This window comes from Nyctereutes procyonoides, unplaced genomic scaffold (genome assembly GCF_905146905.1).
Source record: "Nyctereutes procyonoides isolate TBG_1078 unplaced genomic scaffold, NYPRO_anot_genome, whole genome shotgun sequence".
In the NCBI taxonomy this organism is placed as follows: Eukaryota; Metazoa; Chordata; class Mammalia; order Carnivora; family Canidae; genus Nyctereutes; species Nyctereutes procyonoides.
This window is the reverse complement of record NW_026575044.1, coordinates 311,468-333,665: the sequence shown is the minus strand read 5'-3', so window position 1 is coordinate 333,665 and position 22,198 is coordinate 311,468.

Genomic DNA, 22,198 nt, shown 5'->3' with positions numbered 1-22,198 from the left:
GGCTCCCTGCATGGAGCCTACTTCTCCCTCTGCCTGTGCCTCTCCCTTTCTTTGTGTGTGTCTCTCATGAATAAATAAATAAAATCTTTAAAAAATACTTTAAAAAAAAGATCTGGGTGCTTCATAACTTAGGAATGGAAACTGACTTTTTAATACCTTCAAAGCTGCCACGTGAGCCTAAGCCCCCACCATTCAGCCTGGATGAATACAATAGTCTCCCTGCTTCCACGCTTGCCTTCTGAATTCCATTTTCCCTTTGGCTGCCATTAAAACATACACTTTCCTACTTGAAAACCTTCAATAGACTCTGCACCCACTTATAATAGAGTCTGGACTCCATATAAGGTTTTTCATGCTCTAATGACTAGCTTAATGCTCTGACCTCATCTCTTGCACCTCTTCTGCTCTCTCACCAGGCTCCAGCCTCACTGTTCTTCTTGCAGTGACCTAAACATGTGTATGGAAGGAAAATAACTTTTCCCTCTACTCTCTTATGTATAGTGCCTGGGGTTCTACAAACTGACAAAGGATGGGTTAACAGGAAAAAATATTTATTACACATACATACAGAAGCCTTTATACTAAGAAGGGGGTGTGGGGAAATGGGTAGAACAAAAGCTATATACTATTCTAACAAAGAGCAATAAACTGTGGAGAAGTGACAAGACAAAGAAAATGGCTTAGGCTTCAAGGGCTGGTAAATTGCAGGAAGTTAAATACATGACAGAAGCAAATGGAAGATAAGCGTTATTTTAGTAAGATTTATTATGCAGACTTAATCTCACACAGCCTTTGGTGATAAGAGTGTTTCTAGTGATTAGAGTTCTCTTCTTTCTGGATTGGAATGGGGAGGGGTACACTTTCATGAAGAAAAACACATACCCTGTCTTCAACACAAAGGGGGAGGATAGACAGCTTTTCTTACATCTGCTGTTTCTCAAGTTCCCTCAGCTCAAAATAGTCCTTATGCCAAAGTAGTACATTTCAGGGTGGCATAATCTGATTTCCTTCACAAGCTTTTCCTGTTCCTCACTATTGTACTTACTGTTCTCACCAGTTGGAACATTCTCCAATTTTATGTCATTTAATTCTTCACTGAAATGTCGCCTCCATAGAGGTAATTTCTGAACACTACATCTAAAATACCCCCATGGCTCTTATCCTGATTTATTATCTGAAATTATGATGTGGGTCTAGTTACTTTTTTGATAAGTCACCCACTAGAATGCAGTCTCCATGATGGCAGTATTTGTATCCTATAAACTGCTGTCACCACACCTAAAACAATCCCTGACACATAGTTTTACTGGTCAATAAATATATATTACTTAGATAAATGGGTCATTATCAGGCAGAGATGTGGGCACCTTTTTGTTGGGAAAAAGTTATTTTCCCTTCTAGAAAAATTATCATAACTGCATGAATCAAACATATGCTGAGCATTTTGACTATCGGAAAAATTTTGCTTAAGGGTAACTTTTTTCCACAAAGACAACTGATGAAAATTTTGGCTGCCCAGCATATTTTCCCTCTTCCTGACAAAAGCTCATTTCTTTTAGGGAAAGGACACTCTCTGTTATGTATAATCTTGATGGAACAGTAAATTAAGTTTCCTTTGTCACTCTACCCTACCACACTGTCCTCTATTTCTCTCCCTTGACCTCTCTATTTTTCCTCCTACCTCTCTCTCTCTCTCTCTCTCTCTCTCTCTCTCTCACACACACACACACACACACACACACACACACACATACACACACCCCCCAAGCTAAGAGGTGGATTTATAACACAAGTCAGAATAATGAGATTTTGTACATGGAAATTTGTGACTGAAAGGATTGAAAATGTGTTTGGAGGACATATCTTGCAGCAGCAACTCTGAGACAACAGATGTTCTTAAGCCTGAGTCTTTAGCTTTCTATGGTGTCTACAGACTACACAAGTTTTCCCCGACTCCCCACCCCAGGGAATTGCCTTATGTCTTAAGTTAGTCGAATTTATTTATGTTGCTTAGAACCAAGGAACAGCATTACAAAATTGCCTGAATTTCTTGATAGAAGGATCTGGTTTAAAAAGACATTCTCCTTGGGGCACCTGTCTGGCTCAGTCAGTAGAGCATCTGACTCTTGATCTTGGAATGGGGAGTTTGAGTTCTACATTGAGTGTAGAGATTTCTTGCCTAGCTGGCTCAGTGGGTAGAGCATCTGACTCTCAATCTCAGGGAGTTCAAGCCCCATGTTAAGGGTAGATTTTACTTTAAAAAAAAATACATTCTCCTCTGAGTTCCAAGAACAATTACATTAATACTTGGACTTCTTGGGGATCCCTGGGTGGTGCAGCGGTTTAGCGCCTGCCTTTGGCCCAGGGCACAATCCTGGAGACCCGGGATCGAATCCCACGTCGGGCTCCTGGTGCATGGAGCCTGCTTCTCCCTTTGCCTATGTCTCTGCCTCTCTCTCTCTCTCTCTGTGACTATCATAAATAAATAAAAATTTAAAAAAAATACTTGGACTTCTTGATCTCTTTTTCAGAATCTGTATATATATATATATATATACATATATTTTATGTCCAAACTGTTCAGAATTTAAATACATTTAAGTGGGCCCTGAGCCATGCTGGTTTGTCCTTTATATTTATTTTTTTTATTTTTTTTTTAAATTTTTATTTATTTATGATAGTCACAGAGAGAGAGAGAGGCAGAGACACAGGCAGAGGGAGAAGCAGGCTCCATACACCGGGAGCCCGATGTGGGATTTGATCCCGGGTCTCCAGGATCGCACCCTGGGCCAAAGGCAAGCGCCAAACCGCTGCGCCACCCAGGGATCCCTTGTCCTTTATATTTAGTTTCATTTAATTATATATGGTAAATGCTATAGAATTCTCATTAAAAATACATTTTTAAATATAAAGGCAATTTGCATAATATATTTGGAAATAAGTACCCCCTAGAATAATACTGTATATTTCCACAAGTTTGGTTTTGTAAATATGCATGTGAGTGCATAAATGAAGGCCACATGGAAACTAAAAACAGTAATTATGTAGAAGGAAACATCTTGAAAGTCAAAGATGACTGTAGTTTATCATGTACACTATGTATACTTAAAAGATGTAATTTTAAGGAGAAAAAGTTTTAAGCATGTTCAGGGAAATAAAGTTTGTTTTCAAACTCTTAAATATATGAAAGTACAAATACAGAAGCTCCACAGGATGATGATAAAATTGGAAGAGTGCTGTATTCTGATGATAGGATGACCAACCACAGTAGTTTGTCCAGGAAGACAGTCACCCTACATGATAGTGTCCCTAGTAAAAAACTGTGTTGTAGCCTAACTTTGACAGATAACTGCTGATATAACCAGTAAATAAAGTTTTGGGGGCTCATGTATTCATACAATGCTAGACATTGACAATACAATCAGCCTATATAACATTCATTCATTTAACAAATATTAATTGATCACTGCTGTGTACTAGTGATAAAAGATAGTTGGAAGAAAATAAGGCAGGGACAAGGGGCCCCTGCCCTAAGAAGAAACCACCCTTAAGAGGATTTTATACTACCCAGGAAGGAGCCCACCACCCTTTCCCATGTGATAGATGACAAAAACCTGATTGGATGACAGGTGCGTGGAGGGTTAATCAGATTAAAACAGCCACCAACAAGGCCCTAAAAACCCCTAGACTTACCAGAGCCTGGGTGGCTAGGTTGGTCAGGTGTCTGCCCTTGGCTTGGTTCATGATCCCAGGGTCTCTGGATCAAATCCCTCATCCTGTTCCCTGCTCCACAAGGAGCCTGCTTCTTCCTCTCCTTCTGCCTGCTGCTCCCCCTGCTTGTTCTCTCTCCATCAAATAAATAAAATTTTTTAAAAAGCAAAAACCCTAGACTTAGAAACTCTGAGGGCCACCCTCTCAGGTCCTCTACCTCTTTGGGACCTTTGAACTCTATCACTCAATAAATTTCACTGTCGCTCAATAAACATTGCTTTGCTGCCCACGACTCTTCTGCTGGTCTTACCTCTTCATTCTTCGAAACGGCATGACCAAGAACCCCAAGCACCAGAGGAGGAGAAATCCTGTAACACTAGCATTGTGGTATTTCCTGAAGATCCCTCAGTAAATGAGGCACAGTTCTTGCCTTCAAGTACCTTAGCATACTAAAAGAAGATAGACAAGCAAACAAGTAATTAGAATACAGTGTTACCTAAGAGACAAATAGTAGAAGAAGCTGTGAGACTACGCACGTAGGTAGAACACCTAACCCAGCCTTAAGAGGGCAGGGTTGCCTATCAAAATACCATGGACTTTCTTCAGAGAGTTGGAACAAATTATTTTAAGATTTGTGGGGAATCAGAAAAGACCCCGAATAGCCAGAGGAATATTAAAAAAGAAAACCATAGCTGAGGGCATCACAATGCCAGATTTCAGGTTGTACTACAAAGCTGTGGTCATCAAGACAGTGTGGTACTGGCACAAAAACAGAAACATAGATCAGTGGAACAGAATAGAGAATCCAGAAGTGGACCCTCAACTTTATGGTCAACTAATATTCGACAGAGGAAAGACTATCCATTGGAAGAAAGACAGTCTCTTCAATAAATGGTGCTGGGAAAATTGGACATCCACATGCAGAAGAATGAAACTAGATCACTCTCTTACACTATACACAGAGATAAACTCAAAATGGATGAAAGATCTAAATGTGAGACAAGATTCCATCAAAATCCTAGAGGAGAACACAGGCAACACCCTTTTTGAACTTGGCCACAGTAACTTCTTGCAAGATACATCCATGAAGGCAAGAGAAACAAAAGCAAAAATGAACTATTGGGACTTCATCAAGATAGGAAGCTTTTGCACAGCAAAGGATACAGTCAACAAAACTCAAAGACAACCTACAGAATGGGAGAAGATATTCACAAATGACATATCAGATAAAGGGCTAGTTTCCAAAATCTATAAAGAACTTATTAAACTCAACACCAAAGAAACAAACAATCCAATCATGAAATGGGCAAAAGACATGAAGAGAAATCTCACAGGAGAAGACATAGACATGGCCAACAAGCACATGAGAAAATGCTCCACCCTCACTTGCCATCAGGGAAATACAAATCATAACCACAATGAGATACCACCTCACACCAGTGAGAATGGGGAAAATTAACAAGGCAGGAAACGACAAATGTTGGAGAGGATGCAGAGAAAAGCGAACCCTCCTGCACTGTTGGTGGGAATGTGCAGTCACTCTGGAAAACTGTGTGGAGGTTCCTCCAAGAGTTAAAAATAGACCTGCCCTATGACCCAGCAATTGCACTGCTGGGGATTTGCCCCAAAGATACAGATGCAGTGAAATGCCGGGACACCTGCACCCCGAAGTTTCTAGCAGCAATGTCCACAATAGCCAAACTGTGGAAGGAGCCTTGGTGTCCATCAAAAGATGAATGGATAAAGAAGATGTAGTTTATGTATACAATGGAATATTCCTCAGCCATTAGAAATGACAAATACCCACCATTTGCTTCGACGTGGATGGAACTGGAGGGTATTATGCTGAGTGAAATAAGTCAATCGGAGAAGGACAAACATTATATGGTCTCATTCATTTGGGGAATATAAAAAATAGTGAAAGGGAATAAAGGGGAAAGGAGAAAAAATAAGTGGGAAATATCAGAAAGGGAGACAGAACATGAGAGACTCCTAACTCTGGGAAACGAACTAGGAGTGGTGGAAGGGGAGGTGGGTGGGGGGTGGGGGTGACTGGGTGACGGGCACTGAGGTGGGCACTGGATGGGATGAACACTGGGTGTAATTCTAGATGTTGGCAAATTGAACACCAATAAAAAAAGAAAAAAGAGGGCAGGGTTGCTGTTCTAGAGCCAAGTACATAGGATAAGGCAAAACTTGTAAGTGATGGAGAGCATTGCATCATTATATGCCTGGAAGTGTTTCTTTCTCAGTGGCACATAAGATAATGATGCATCTTAACTTGGTGTCATCTCAGATACAATTAAATGCAGTGTTTTTAAAAGAACTGATTTGGTTGTTCTGCTGAGTGAAGCCAGTAAAGGAGGGGGGAGATAGGATCAACAATAGATGGAAGCAGGGGTCACATGGGTGGCTCAGTGGTTGGGCATCTGCCTTTGGCCTTAGGGTGTGATCCCAGACTCCTAGAACAGAGTCCCAGGATCGAGTCCTGGGACAGAGTCCCATGTCAGGCTCCCTGCAGGAAGCCTGCTTCTCCCTCTGCCTATGTCTCTGCCTCTCTCTGTCTCTCATGAATAAATAAATAAAATCTTAAAAAAAAAAAAAAGGCAATAGACGGAAGCATAGAGGTGAGTTGTGATGCTATTGCAGAAGAAAGATGCTGGCAACTTGGATCAAAGTCATAGCACAACTGAGGTAAAAGATGGTCTGATTCTGGATATATTTTGAAACCAGTTGATGATGGACCACAAGATGTACAGTGTGGGACACCTGAGTGGTTCAGTGGTTGAGCATCTGCCTTTGGCTCACGTCGTGGTCCCAGGATCAAGTTCGTGATCAAGTTCGATCAGGTCATGCATGGTTCCACCTGGGATGAAATCCCACATCATGCTCCCCACAGGGAGCCTGCTTCCTCTGCCTATGTCTCTGCCTCTCTCTGTCTCTCATGAAGAGATAAAATCTTTTTTAAAAAATGTGCAGTGTGAAAGTAAGACAAGAATAAAGAGTGATGACAATATGTTTGAACAAGATAACTGGAAAAATGAAATTTCCATTTCCTAAATTAGTCATGTACATTGCCACAACTTTGCCACTAACACAATGAATGACTTTTTTTTAAAGATTTTATTTATTTATTTTAGAGAGAGGATGAGCAGGGAGAGTGGCAGAGGGAGAGGGAGAAGCAGACTCCCTGTGGAGCAGGGAGCCCAATGTAGGACTCGATCCCAGGACACTGGGATTGTGAGCCAAGGCAGATGCTTAAGTGACCGAGCCACCCACACACCCCTATAATGAATGGCTTTAGACATGTTGGGGCTGTTCCCTGAATCTCAGTCCTCTCACTTGCACGGTGAGAGATTTAAACTAGATCGGAGTTCCTCATACTGTGTTGATGTGTGTGCCTCTGCAGGCCACTCAGAAGACAGAAAGAAAGGCTGGCAAATTAAATTGTGAGCTTTGCATAGTAGGGGTCCATTTAAAGTCTTATTTAAAGATAGGACTCCACTTCTAAAACTAAAAAAAAAAAAAAAAAAAAAAAAAAAATTTCCATCACTGACATAAACATGTTTTTGTCTCCCCAAAATTCGTATGCTGACACTCTAACCTCCGAAGTGATACTCTTTGGAGCTGGAGCCTTTGGGAGGCAATTAGGTCATTAGGTCACAAATAAAGCGCCATTTGCAAACCAGGAAAAGGGTCCTCACCAGGTCATTGCTCAGCACTTTGGACTTGCCAGCCCAGAACTGTGAGAAATAAATGTTTCTCACCTACACCACCCAGAGTTTTGTTACAGCAGCAGGAGCTGATGGAAACCATCGTTTTACCTAGATGACCTGTGAGACCCTTTCCACTCCAGCTCTAAAGTTCTAGCAACAAGTTCAAATTGTTGATTTGTACAAGTGGCATCAGTCCACCTCCATCACATCATTGCAACAACAAGCAGGAAGTTCGAGTGGGCTGTGTTGGGACCTGCCACAGCAGTATCAGCTTGAGTGGCCACCCTGCCTAACAAACTCTGTGTGTGCTTGGTGAGAGAGAATCTGGCTCGGGTGCGATTTGCTGTGACAGTGTAGCCCTGCATTATTTTAAGAGGATGTCATTATTTACATCTCCTTGGGACAAAGCTTGAAGTTTCAGCAGCAGGTTTCCTTTTGAAATCTCTTTTAGATTTCAGTTCCTTCCATTCCCGATTTGAGCCTTCGGGCAGTGATGGAAAATTTCTGAGTTATCAGAGTGACTCACCTCAGATGGGCGAGAGCAAAGTGAAACAGGAAACAATTATGATAATAAGGGCCAGAGACACACCCAGAGGTGCTAAGACTATGTTTGGAAACCAGCCAGTGTCTTTCTGGAACATTAATTTTTCCTAAAACATCTACATAATTTTCAGGTTCTTCCGGTATTTTAACACAATGTTTTATTTCAGCATGGCCCATTCTTATTATGCGACTCGAGAATTTCTGAGTCCTCTGCTGTGTTCGTGAGGATTTCCATGAAAGGAAGTGGGGTGAGCAATATTGTAGTGACTCTACCCAGGTGGTTAAAGCACTACAGAGTTGGGGCATCTGGGTGGTTCAGTGGCTGAGCTTCTTCCTTTGGCTCAGGTCATGATCTTGGGGTCCTAGGAACAAGTCCTACATCAGGCTCCTCTCAGGGAGCCCGCTTCTCCCTCTGCCTATGCCTCTGCCTCTCTCTGTGTCTCTCATGAATAAATAAATAAAATCTTAAAAAAAAAAATCACTACAGAGCTGGACAACATTAAACTCATTTGAAAATACCTCACTTGAACAAATACCTATAAGTGGAGTTGCTGGATCGTATAGTAGTTCTTTTTTTTAATTTTTTGAGGACACTCCATGCTTTTTTCCACATTGGCTGCACCATTTTACGTTCCTTCCAATAGCAGAGTTCCAGTTTCTCCACAGTCTTGCCAACACTGGTGTTTTGGGTTTTTTTTTTTTATAATAGCCATCCTAACACAATGATATTTCATTGTGATTTTTTTAATTGTGGTTTTGAGTTGCATTTCTCTGATAAGTGATATTGAGCACTTTTTTATATACTTCATCTCTTGAAGAGCTATCAGCACCCTTGTGTTCATTGCAGCACTATTTACAATTGCCAAACTAAAAACAACTTAAATGTTCATTGGAGGATAAGTAGATTTTTTTTTAAGATTTATTTATCAGGGCACCTAGGTGGCTCAGTGGATTAAGTGTAAGCCTTCTGCACAGGTCATGATCTCAAGGTCCTGGGATGTAGCCCCAAGTCAGGTTCCCTGCTCATTGGAGAGCCTGCTTCTCCCTCTCTCTCTGTCCCTACCCCCTGCTCATGCTCTCTCCCTCTCTATCTCAAATAAATAAATAAATAAATCTCTTTTAAAAGATTTTATTTTTAAAAAAGCTTTTTTAAAAAAGATTTTATTGATTGATTTTTTTGAAAGGGGGAGGAGCAAGAGCAAAGGCAGAATTTTTTTTCTTTTAATGGCATAAGAACTCTGTCTTTAATTTTAGTATATCTTTAAGGAATATTAGCTACATTTTAAAATATTAATTGCGTGAGCCACAACAGCTATTTGTTAGATACAACATAGATTAACGTTAATTCAAAAAGTCAAATCTTAGAAATGTTTAATAAAACCTATTAAAAAATAATAAATAAAAAATAAAAATAAAAAAATAAAACCTATTAATCTGTTCTACACTAATGGCATTAATTTTATAACTTAAAAGTCATTATATTAATGACTATGTTATTTACTTCTCGGACCTGAAAAACTGACATATACTTTAGGTAAAATTACAGATTCACTAAGCAAATGTAGAACAATTTTTAAATTTCTTGAGAATGTATTCTAATTATCAAATTTTCTGTACTAGAGGTCAAATGACAAAAATAAGGAGTTTTTTGCAGTGTTTTTCTTTCTTTTTAATTTTATTTAATTTCAATTAATTAACATATAATGTATTACTAGTTTCAGAAGAAGAGGTCAATGATTCATCAGTCTCATATAACACCCAGTGCTCATGACATCACGTGCCCTCCTTAATGTCCATCACCCACTTACCCTGTCCCCCTACCCCCCTCCCTTCCAACCACCCTCAGTCTGCTTCCTATGATTAAGAGTCTCTTATGGTTTGCCTCTCTCTCTGATTTTGTCTTATTTTTTCCTAGGGAGAGAGAATCGTAGGCGGACTCCGTGCTGAGCGGGAAGCCTGAGGCAGGGCCAATCTCACGACCCTGAGCTCATGACCTGAGCTGTAACCAAGCATCAGTCACTCAAATGACTGTGCCACTGGGGTGCCCCGTAAGTGGATTTTAAAATGTGGCACATACATACAATGAAATCCTATTCAGCCTTACAAAGGAAGGGAATCCTACAACATGTGACAATGTGAATGAATTTTGAGGACATTATGCTAAGTGAAATAAGCCAGCCACAGGAAGACATACTGCATGATTTCACTTATGTGACTATATCAAATAGTCAAACTCATGGAAGCAAATAATAGAATTATGGTTGTCAGGGACTGGGGGAGGGGGAAATGGGAAGTTGCTAGTCAACCCGTATAGAATTTCAATTATGCAGGATGAATAGGTTCTAAAGATCTGCTATACAACATTGTGCTCATAGCCGACAATAGTGTATTGTACAATAAAAATTTGTTAAGCGGGAGATCACACGTTATGTGGTCTTACCACTGTATTTAAATATATATAATATAGTATTTTGTATATTGACATATACTTATATTAAGTTATATAATATTTTATACATATATATTAAACTTGCTTGGCATTGGCATATTCTTTGCATGACATAGTGGTCAAGAATATTTATTATCCATGCATCTTGGGCAAGTTATTTAACTTAGACTCTCTGTGCCTCCATTTCTTTATCTACAGAATGGAACAATAATAACAACTACTTCAGAAGGATGTAATGAGGAATAAATGATTCAAGTGCTTGGAATAGTGAAAGGCATGAGATAAAGAATACACATGTGCATTAGCTTCCACTCGTGCTGTGTTTATCCTGAGGAGTCATCAATAAGAAAAACATCTCAAAACAAAAAATCTTCTCCCAACAGCCTCTGGGTAAAATCCCCCTTCTTGTCTCCACTGAAGCACTATGCATATTGTGATATTAAACCCACTGAGTAGGATATTAAAACCACTGATTATTAAAACCTTATTAAAATCACTGATACAGGACATTTACCTAATGACACATCCATAGAAATGTATGGCTTACTGTTGCATTGAGCCTTCTGTTAATTTCCTAAGGGCCATAGGGCAGGTGCATAGTAAAGGTAAAGTTGGCTGAGATTCCAGAATGGAAGAGGTAAGATGATGAAATGAGCAAGGTAAGAAACATTCTGGGAAATCTGGGAACTTGAGCAGAGAGACAGTAGAAGGAAAGAGGTGCTTAACTTGTTTTTCCTCTCTCACCTTACCCCTGAATCATAGAAAATGGGAAAAGACTTCTAAGATTTCTTGTGTAACAAATCTTGAGCTGCTTTCCTCTCAGCCTGAGAGAGCAATTTTTTTTTTCAGAGTGATTATTTTTAAACATAAAATTGTAAGATCTGCTGCTTAAAACCCTCCACTGCCTTCCCATGTCACACAATGCCATCAATCAATACTTCTGGAACGAGTATATGGGGGAGGGTGTTTGACATGAGGAAGATGGGGGTCCCTAGAGGTAGGTGGGTTTACAGGAACACCAGTTGCACAGAGAACTGTTACAACCTGAGATTTTCTGTGTTTCCTCTCAAAACCCTCCCATCTTCTCTCCCTGCCCATTTCTTGTCCCTAGAGGTATTGGATCCCCTCAGGACAATGCTGGTCAGAACCTTTTGAGTGTATCCCAGGCCTTCCTCTTTCCCACTTCAAGAAGCCAGTAAAAACCCCGCATCCCAAGTCAGAGCATCTCGCACACCACAAGGGTCACCTGGACCAGGACAGTTACGGAGATCACTGCTGACTGTGTGAGCTCTTAAAGGAACGACAGAGCCCAGTAGTCAGGGACAACTCTCAGGCACCCATAGGTCAGGCTTGATGTTTCCACTTAACCACTTCCACACTGTTAGTAAATCTTTCTGAACCTCAGTTTCTCATCCATAAAAGGATGTATCTACTTGGAAGTTGTGACAATAATTAATAGTGACACCTGGCACATAGTAATAGCTCAATAAATATTGGCTATTGCTAGTATTAAAACCTCAATTCCAGGGGCACCTGGGTGGCTCAGCAGTTGAGCATCTGTCTTCTGCTCAGGTGGTGATCCCGGGGTCCCGGGATTGAGTCCCACATCAGTCTCCCCTAAGGGAGGCTGCCTCTCCCTCTGCCTATGTCTCTGCCTCTCTCTGTGTGTCTCTCATGAATAAATAAAATCTTTAAGAAAAAAAACTCAATTCAAGAAGCTAGGAGTAAACCTTTATCCTCCCATTTAAGAGAGTGAGCACAAGCTTCCTCTTATGCTATTAGTCATGATGAAAATCTAAATACAAATTAGATACAAATATAACAATAACCATAATTCTCTTCTGTCCTCTAGTTTCCGACTGTGTCACAATGTATATCGCCCTGGGCCACAAGAACCCCTGGATAAAATGAAAAGGGGGTTTCTGCTGTTTCTACCAGCCCTCTGCCTCATGGCCCCCCTACCCTGCATCCTTTCTCCCACACTCTAGAAACTTTCTACCTTGTCCAAGCCTTTTGCTCTCTCCTGAAATCTTTAGGGGATGCTGATATCTCCCGTCTTGTGCCCTAGCCCCCACACCTGGCCTGCAGCTTCCCAATCTCTACAAATAGCCTCAATCTTCAGATCCTATGCATACCCTGTGCCCCTTCCCGCCACCACCGCATCATGGGACCCTGGTTGTGAGCCAACAGCCCTACCCCAGTAGATCCTCCCTTTCCTTCCCTTCTGTCCCCTTCATGTATGGGTTGCTTTCACTGCTGTGCTGCTGAGCAGGATGCTTGCCTTGCCTCCATTTTTCAGGCAGAGGTTAAACCTTTTCTCAGAGTTATTCTCAGGAGTCTTCACAAACCAGCTCCAGACAATCTACTTTCTTCCCTCTTCCTGAGGTCCCAGGAAATGCACAAGTCACCATGGCCCCTCAAGCAAAATAGATGAGTTCATTACATTCTGTCCAAGTGCCTGATGTACAAAAGCATAGACACCATCCATCTTGGGCTTTCCAGAGCAGTCTCAGTTTTATATAATTTCCTTTTGATAAAAGCAATGATATATAACTAAATGTAACTTTCTTTTTTAAAAAAGATTTATTTATTTATTTCAGAGAGAGAGCGCAAGAGTGAGCGAGAAAGAGACAGAGAGAGGACAAGTGGGAGGAAGAGCAGAGGGAAAGGGAGTAGCAGTCTTCCCACTGAGCAGGGAGCCCATGTGTGGCTCAATCCCAGGGCCCTGGGATTATGACCTGAGCTGAAAGCAGCCAACTAACCAACTGAGCCACCCAGGAGCCCCTAAATGTAATTCACTTTGAAAAAAAAAAAAAAAGATTGTATTTATTTCTTCATGAGAGACACACAGAGAGGCAGAGACATAGGCAGAGGGAGAAGTACGCTACCCATGGAAGCCTGATGCGGGACTCAATTCCAGGACCCTGGGATCACGCCCTGACCCAAAGGCAGATGCTCAACTACTGAGCCACCCAAGAATCCCTGTAATTCACTTTTTGCGAACTTTTTTTTATACATGAACTCAAAATTAAAGAAAAACATCTTTGCCAAATATCTATCTTGATTTTGGGTCCCATATCTAAAATAAATCGTTGGTTTATGAGTATGGGGCATGAATGAAAACAGGGGAAGAGGGAAATAAGGATAAATTATGAAAGGTAATCATCTACAAGAGAGTATATTAATCTTCACATAAACACATAAACACTCACTGAGAACCTACTAGGTCCAAGAACATGCTAAGTGATGGGAGGGAATATTATGTCTTAGAATAAAATAGGCTCCCTGGCAATGGAAAGCTCATAAAATAGTAAAGAAGACAGGTTACACAAATATCTTTTTTTTTTTTTAAGATTTTATTTATTGGGACGCCTGGGTAGCTCAGCAGTTTGGCACCTGCCTTCAGCCCAGGGCATGATCCTGGAGTCCCGGGATCGAGTCCCACATCAGGCCCCTTCCATGGAGCCTGCTTCTCCCTCTGCCTATGTCTCTGCCTCTCTCTCTCTCTTTGTGTCTCTTGTGAATAAATAAATAAATAAATAATTTATTCATGAGAGAGAGTTTGTTTTCACTGCTGTGCTGCTGGGCAGGATGCTTGCCTTGCCTCCATTTTTCAGGCAGAGGCTAACCCTTTTCTCAGAGTTATTCTCAGGAGTCTTCACAAACCAGCTCCAGACAATCTACTTTCTTCCCTCTTCCTGAGGTCCCAGGAAACACGGGGACCCCAATGTGGGACTCGATCCCAGGATCCCAGGACCACACTGAGCTGGAGGCAGATGCCCAACCACTGAGTCACCCGGGTGTCCCATTACACAAATATCTTAATATAAAGCAGGCCACAGGAATCACCGCAATTACAGTGCCAATTACTGTGAGTGATTAGAAAGTTCCGATTCATGCTCCCCACCACCACCAAATGAACTTCTTAAAATGGTGATTTCATCATATCATTCCATGACTTAAAAATCCTCGATGAGACCAGAACACTCACAGAAAAGATCAGACTTGGCTTTTACAGGGCACCCGACTCATCTGCAGATGCTTCTAGCCATCAGCCGTATCACCCCCAAATTCTCAGCTCCTTACAATAGGCCCCTTCTTCTAAGCTTCTTGGCCTGTGCACTTTTGTTTTGCTTACTGCCCCCCATTTCTTCTCCTTCCTCTACTCTCAGCACCTCCACCTTGCCCAGCTTGGCCTGAGACTTAAGGACCATGCAACACAGAGTTGCACGGAGCAACACTACAGCTGTTCAATCATGCTAGGCATCACAGTGTTGGCTAAATTGGCCAGCAACCAAAATAGCAACAACCCCCAACACCCTCATCCCCATATTGCTCCACTGTTTCTTTCCCTTACCTGTAGTTTTTCTGCATCTCTAGTCCATAGAACGTTATCTCAATCCCTTAGTCCTAATAAAGGCCTGGGTCTGGTCCAAGACCACTGCAGCCTAGTTGTAGGGGGCTAACCATCTCTGCAGCTGATGTATCTAAGGTGGGTGGGCAAGGTAAAGCTCTTCCTCATTCCCAAGAGTACTTCCAGGCCTTCCCTGTCCTTGAAGTATCGCTCTGCATTTAAGAGTTATTCTATCTCTGAACATCGGCTTACTGTACCTGCTCACATTCTTGGACTACTTAGTAAATGGGCATCATCTTGGAAGTCTTCAACATCCATGGGAATAACCCTTTGAATATTGGAGTGTCCTAGTGTCTTGATGCCTCAGTGATAGCTATTTTCACTTCATTCAGCCCTTTCTTATGATCACATCTGGATGCTGTTACATCTGGAATCATTCCATTGATTAAGCTTTGAACAATAATAACTCATCCTCTGACTATGGATGCCTATTTTTCAAGCACCACTATTTCTGAATCCCAGAGGACAGTCTGCTACTTCTTAAACCTTTCATTTCTCTCAATTAGCATTTTCCTGACCTTTTTTAACCTTCTGAACCCAGGATACTAATGTGGTTGATCCTATGCACAGTTCTTTTGTGACCACCATCATTTCCAAGGCACATCTATCTTCACATTCTAGATCGAAACTATGATTATCCTCTCTGCTCCTGCATTGGGACAATAAGCAAAATTAGATATAATGACACACATTATGTATATGAAACTACTAAAAATTATTGATCTTCAGCCTCAGCTGGCCTTTTATGATTTTTCTTATTTCCCCTTAAATATTTTAACTTTAACAAATTTTATCAATTCCTCTTCCCCTTCATGTCTAGTAATTGATCTTTATCAAATTCTAACCAATTGACACATCTACAATTTTACCTAGATTCCCCCTAATTCTCACCAACTTCCCTCCAATTTCAGAGGATAAGATATCCTTCTCTTGCCTCATGCAGAACACTCCCCCTTCAATCAGCTACCCTTCTCCCATATTACTAACCTCTCCATCACAACTAGTTTCTTGTTGGGGCAGAAGGGTACACAGCAAACTTCTTCTGTAAAGGACCAGGTAGTACATATTTTAGGCTTTGCAGGCCATAGAGTCTCTGTAACAACTACTCAACTCTGCTGTTATAACATTAAAGCTGCCCTAGACAATACAAAATGAATAAGCATGGTTGTATCCCAATAAAACCTTAGTTATGGGCAATGAAATTTGAATTTTTTTCACATGCAATAAAGTATTATTATTTTTTTTATTTTCTTCAACCATTTAAGAATGTAAAAAACTGGGCAGCCTGGGTGCCTCAGAGGTTTAGCGCCACCTTCAGCCCAGACCGTGATCCTGGAGACCCGGGATTGAGTCCCGTGTCAGGGGACCCCCATGGAGCCTGCTTCTCCCTCGGCCTCTGCCTCTGTCTCTGTCTGTGTGTGTACGTGTGTGTGTCTCATGAATAAATAAATAAAATCTAAAAAAAAAAAAAAAGAATGTAAAAAACATTCTTAGCTCATGAGTGAAAAAAAAAAAAAAAAAAACCACGCAGTGGGCCATGTTTTGCCAACCCCTGCCTTATCCTGTACCAGTGGTTCTCAGAGGATGGGCCCAACAAGCAATAGCACCACGTGGGAACTTGTTAAAAATACAACTTTTCCAGCCCCACCCCAAACCTTCTAATTCAGAAACTTAGCTGTGCAACCCACAATCCGTGTTCTAACAAGCCTTCCAGGGGATTCCGATACTCAAGTTTGAGAACTACTAGCCTACAAACAAAGCTCTCTTTGTTTTATAAACAAGTTCTCCTTTCAAAAAACAAAAACGTACTGACTTTGCACCTCAAATTCTTTCCTTCCTTTTCTTTCTTTCTTTCTTTGAGAGAGAAAGCACACACAAGTGGAGGCTGAGGGAGAGGCAGATTCCCTGCTGAGCAGGGAGCCCTACTAGGTGTTGGATCTCAGGACCCCAGGATCCTGACCTGAGCCAAAAGGCAGATGTTTAATCAGCTGAGCCACCAGCCACCCTCTTTCCTTCTCTTTCATCTAAAACTTCCAGGTGACTTGTCAGTCCCTTGCTGTCTCCATTTTCTCCCCACATGCTTATAAAATGAGAGTAAGAATATAACTGAGGAGTTATAGGAACTATACAAGATGTGTGGAAGTCCACATTTCCATAGTGGGGAAGGTGGGGAGTATTTCAACTCCATATCCCAGAAAGGAGACTTGTGGAAGGAGCATTGTCTTCATCCCCACCCTCACTCCATACAGAAGAGTAGAGCTGATGGGTGAGTCTGGGAGAAGGAATGGAGCTTGCCTTGCTCACATAGCTAGCTGGGCCTCTGTAGCTACTTTCCTCAAAGTCTGAAGAGAAACTTCCACAGGGAAACCCAGCTCTGGAGAGCAAAGTTCAGTTTTGGAAAAGATGTCCTATGGAAATCATAATTAGACACATCTCCAAATGGATGAAGCCCAGGGCAGGAACCACAGCGACACAGCTAAACCCTGTTTTTTCAGCTCCTGATGGAATCACTCTTTTTTGGTCTCGGAGTTATCTCGGTCTATTGATTCCCTAATAAATATCCCCTCGGATTCAATGAAATCTATCAGACAACCTCTTTGATTCAAACTTTTAAACAGTCACTAGTGAACTATCACCCATGGGGTCCTATACTTGCCCAAGGCTGCCATAACAGCTTTCCCTAATCCCCCATCTGCTAACAATATCACAAGGGAAAAGCGTCATGGGTGTGTTGTTCTAAAATATATATGCTGAATTTCCATTTTTCCTGTCTATTGCAACCAAAAAATGCAGTATTTAATGCAGATAACAATCATGCCTCCAACTTTGCTTTTGGAAAAATGACTAAAAAGACAAAAATGCACCAAAAATATGCCAAGTGTGAGCCACATTAGAAGTGCTGGCAGAGTGTCAGAGAAAGTGGGAGGGTCAGAGAAGCCCTCACAGATGTGTGAGATAGCATTTTTATTGGTGGATAAGGAAGGAAAGAAATTCCAAATGACGGGACAACACGAGGAAAGTGAAAAACAGTCTGGCATGCCTGAAGTGTAGGAGACATGAGAGTTGGCATAGAGACAGTCCTGACAGCTGGGCAGCCTTTGGGGTCTGGAATATGCCCTGCTGAGCCCCTTTGGGATGGAGACGATGTAATTTGGCCATTTGTCTTCAACGGCTCTAATAGAGTGCTTGCACACAGCAGCAGATTATTAAATATTTATTACATGAAAAAGCAAATGTGTGAAATTACATTTGCTCATGCTTAGCTGAGTGAGTCAGGTGGCCTAACAAACTGTGAGGAGTCCCAGCAGATGGAGCAGGCAGAGAGTCAAACTAGGAAATTTTCATATGAGTTATCGTTTCTTGCCTGATGAGCTCATCAGATGAGTCAGAAACCATTTTCCCATGTTTCTGAGTAGTCGAATGGCAAATGTAAACCTTATTTGCCTTCATCAACTTTTTAAAAGAAAAAAACAGCTATCACAAAAATAAAGTATGTTCACTTTAGAGAACTTGGAACATACCCAAAAATATATAATAAAGACAACTGAAGTCTGTGTAATTTCATTGACTAATGACGTAATTATTATAGCAAGAATATTTTTCCATGTCATTAAAAATTCTTTGAAACTATGGGGTTTTTTTGTTTTGTTTGGGGGGTATTTTTTAAAGATATTTATTTATTTGAGAGAGAAAGAGACAGCATGAGAGGGAGAAGGGGCAAAGGGAGAAGGTGAGGGAAAAGAGTCTCCCCACTGAGCCTTGAGCCTGATGTAGGTTCAATCCCAGGACCCTGAGATCATGACCTGAGCTGAAGGCAGAGGTTTAACCAACCAAGCCACCCAGGTGCCCTGAAAGTATGGTTTTTTGTTGTTGTTTTTTTTTTTTTAAGATTTTATTTATTTATTCATGAGAAACAGAGAGAGAGAGAGGCAGAGACACAGGCAGAGGGAGAAGCAGGCTCCATGCAGGGGGCCTGACATGGGACTCGATTCCAGGTCTCCAGGATCCCGCCCTGGGCTGAAGGCGGCACTAAACTGCTGAGCCACCCAGGCTGCCCAAGGGTTTTTTTGATGCAATGTTCTGTTAATGCATACATCAAACTATTTGCAGTTTTTTTAACCATTCTTTTATTATGGAACATGTAGTTTCCAAATATTCATGACACTCTTGTAAATGTATCTCTAAATATATCTGTCATGATTTCTGTAATCAAGAGTTCTAAAAATCATCTTACAAACCCTAATAAAGCATAAAATATAAAAAGAAAATATAGAGTACTCTGTTCATGTGGAATAGCTTACCAGTAGAAATCCACATGTTCTTCTTCTTTTTTCCTTAAGATTTATTTATTATTTATTTTAGAGAGAGAGAGAGAGAGAGAGAAAGTGCAGTGCATGCGTGGGTATAGGGACAGAGGGAATCTTCAAGCAGGCTCTCCACTGAGTGCAGAGCCCCATGCGGGGCTTGATCCCACAGTTCATGAGATCATGGCCTGATCTGAAACCAAGAGTCAAACATTTAACTGATTGAGCCACCCAGGTACCCCTATAGGTTCTTCTAAAAATATCACATACCTAGCATACATTTCCAGTCAAAATTTCAGCACGAGGGCAGCCCTGGTGGCACAGCGGTTTAGCGCCTGCCTTTGGCCCAGGGTGTGATCCTGGAGTCCCGGGATCGAGTCCCACGTCGAGCTCCCTGCATGGAGCCTGCTTCTCCCTCTGCCTCTCTCTCGCTCGCTCTGTATCTCTCATGAGTAAATAAAATAAAATCTTTTAAAAAAAAATTCCAGCACGATTTTGAGAGGGATGTGACAAACGGATTCTAAAAAATACAAAGAATAAGACACAAGTAGTTACGGCAATTTTGAAAAAGAAGAGCAAAGATGGAGGACTTCTCTTACTAGATATTAAGATCACATCACAAAGCTACAGTAATGAAAACAATTTAGGGGATCCCTGGGTGGCTCAGTGGTTTAGCCTGCCTTTGGCCCAGGGTGTGATCCTGGAGACCCAGGATCGAGTCCCATGCCAGGCTCCCTGCATGGAGCCTGCTTCTCCCTCTGCCTGTGTCTCTGCCTCTCTCTCTCTCTCTCTCTCTCTCTCTCTCTCTCTGTGTGTGTGTGTGTGTGTCTCTCATGAATAAATAAATAAAATCTTAAAAAGAAAGAAAGAAAGAAAGAAAGAAAGAAAGAAAGAAAGAAAGAAAGAAAGAAAGAAAACAATTTAATACTAGCACAGGAGTAGACAGATCAATGGAATAAAATAGCAATCCGGAAACACACTCACATGTACATAGAAACTTCATATACAATAGAGGTGGCACCTCTCACAATGAAAAAAAGATATTTAGGAATTGATCTTGGGAGCGCTATCATGCTCCATGGAGAAAAAGCCCTCTGGAGTCCTACCTCATACCACATAGAAAAGCTAACTGTAATGGATTAGATGCTTTTTTTCTTTTTTTTTTAAGATTTTATTTATTTATTCATGAGAGACAGAGAGAGGCAGAGACACAGGTAGAGGGAGAAGCAGGCTCCCTGCAGGGAGCCCGACATGGGACTCGATCCCGGGTCTCCAGGATCACACCCGGGGCTGAAAGCAGCGCTAAATCGCTGAGCCACCCATAAAGTATATCTGTATGCTTAGATAAAGCATCTAATCTGGCTGCCCGGATTAGATGCTTTAATCTGAAATAGAAACCAATAAAGATAAGGAGGAAAGTATAGAAAATATCTCTGTGACCTTGAATTGGAGTAGTAAAGAAGTTCTCAAAACCATAAACTATCAGGGAAGAAATGTATATATTTCACTATATAAAAATTGGGTTTCTTAGGGATCCCTGGGTAGCTCCACGGTTTAGCGCCTGCCTTTGGCCCAGGGCACAATCCTGGAGTCCTGGAATCGAGTCCCACGTCGGGCTCCCAGCATGGAGCCTGCTTCTCCCTCTGCCTGTGTCTCTGCCTCTCTCTCTCTCTCTCTCTCTGTGTGTGTCTCTCATGAATAAATAAATAAAATCTTTAAAAAAAATGGGTTTCTTTTCAAAGAAGGACATCATAGACAAAGTTAACAGACAAGTGACAGCCTAGAGGAATATATTTGTCCCCTTTAAAACTCAAGGAATTCATATGTAGAATAGACAGAGAGGAGCACCTGGGTGACTCAGTCAGTTAAGCAAACGACTTTTGGTTTCAGCTCAGGTCATGATCTCACAGTTGTGGGATCAAGTCCTGCATCAGGTTCTGTGTTTAGTATGGAGTCTCCTTCAGATTCTCTCTCCTTCTCCCTCTCATTCTCTCTCTCTTTCTCTCAAATAAAATCTTTTTTAAAAATAATTTTTAAAAATAGGATATAGAGAAAACTTCTATATATCAACAAGAGGCAAGAAATCCAAAAGATAGGACGCCTGGGTGGCTCAGTGGTTGTGTCTGCCTTCAGCTCAGGGCATGATCCCAGGAGTCCTGGGATCGAGTCCCACATCAAGCTCCTTGCACAGAGCCTGCTTCTTCCTCTGCCTGTGTCTCTGCCTCTCTCTCTCTCTCTCTCTCTCTCTCTCTCTGTCTCTCATGAATAAATAAAATATTTTTCAAAAATCCAATAGAAAACTGGACAAAGAATTAGAACACACAAATTACAGGAGGAATATGAATGCCTAACAAATCCATGAAAAGATGCTCAAACTCTTTAGTAATCAAATAAAGCAGTTAAAATAACAATGAGGTACCACATTATAAAACTTTTAAAGTTTAATATCAAGAATTAGTGAGAATATGAGGGCTCCTGGGTGTTGTAGTCAGTTAAACATCTGACTTGGTTTTAGCTCAGGTCATGATCTCAGGGTGGTGACCTCAAGCCCCACTGTTGCTCAGCAGGAAGTCTGCTAAAGTTTCTCTCCCACTTTCCCTATGCCCCTCCCTGTGCTCGCTCTCCCTCTCAATCTCTTTCTCTAAAATAAATAAATAGGGATCCCTGGGTGGCGCAGCGGTTTAGTGCCTGCCTTTGGCCCAGGGCGCGATCCTGGAGACCCGGGATCGAATCCCACGTCGGGCTCCCGGTGCATGGAGCCTGCTTCTTCCTCTGCCTGTGTCTCTGCCTCTCTCTCTCTGTGTGTGTGACTATCATAAATAAATAAAAATTTAAAAAAAATAATAATAAAATAAAATAAAATAAAATAAATAAATCTTAAAAAAAAAATGAAGGAAGGGTACATTCAAAGGCTGTTGGTCTACAATGGTAAACTGATGCAACTAAATAGTTAGGCAACTAAATATGCCCCAGCAATCACACTTTTGATAATATACTCCACAGAAACTTACACGCAGGTGTTTACTAGAACCAGTTTGAAGGTGTGCATCTCAGCATTGTT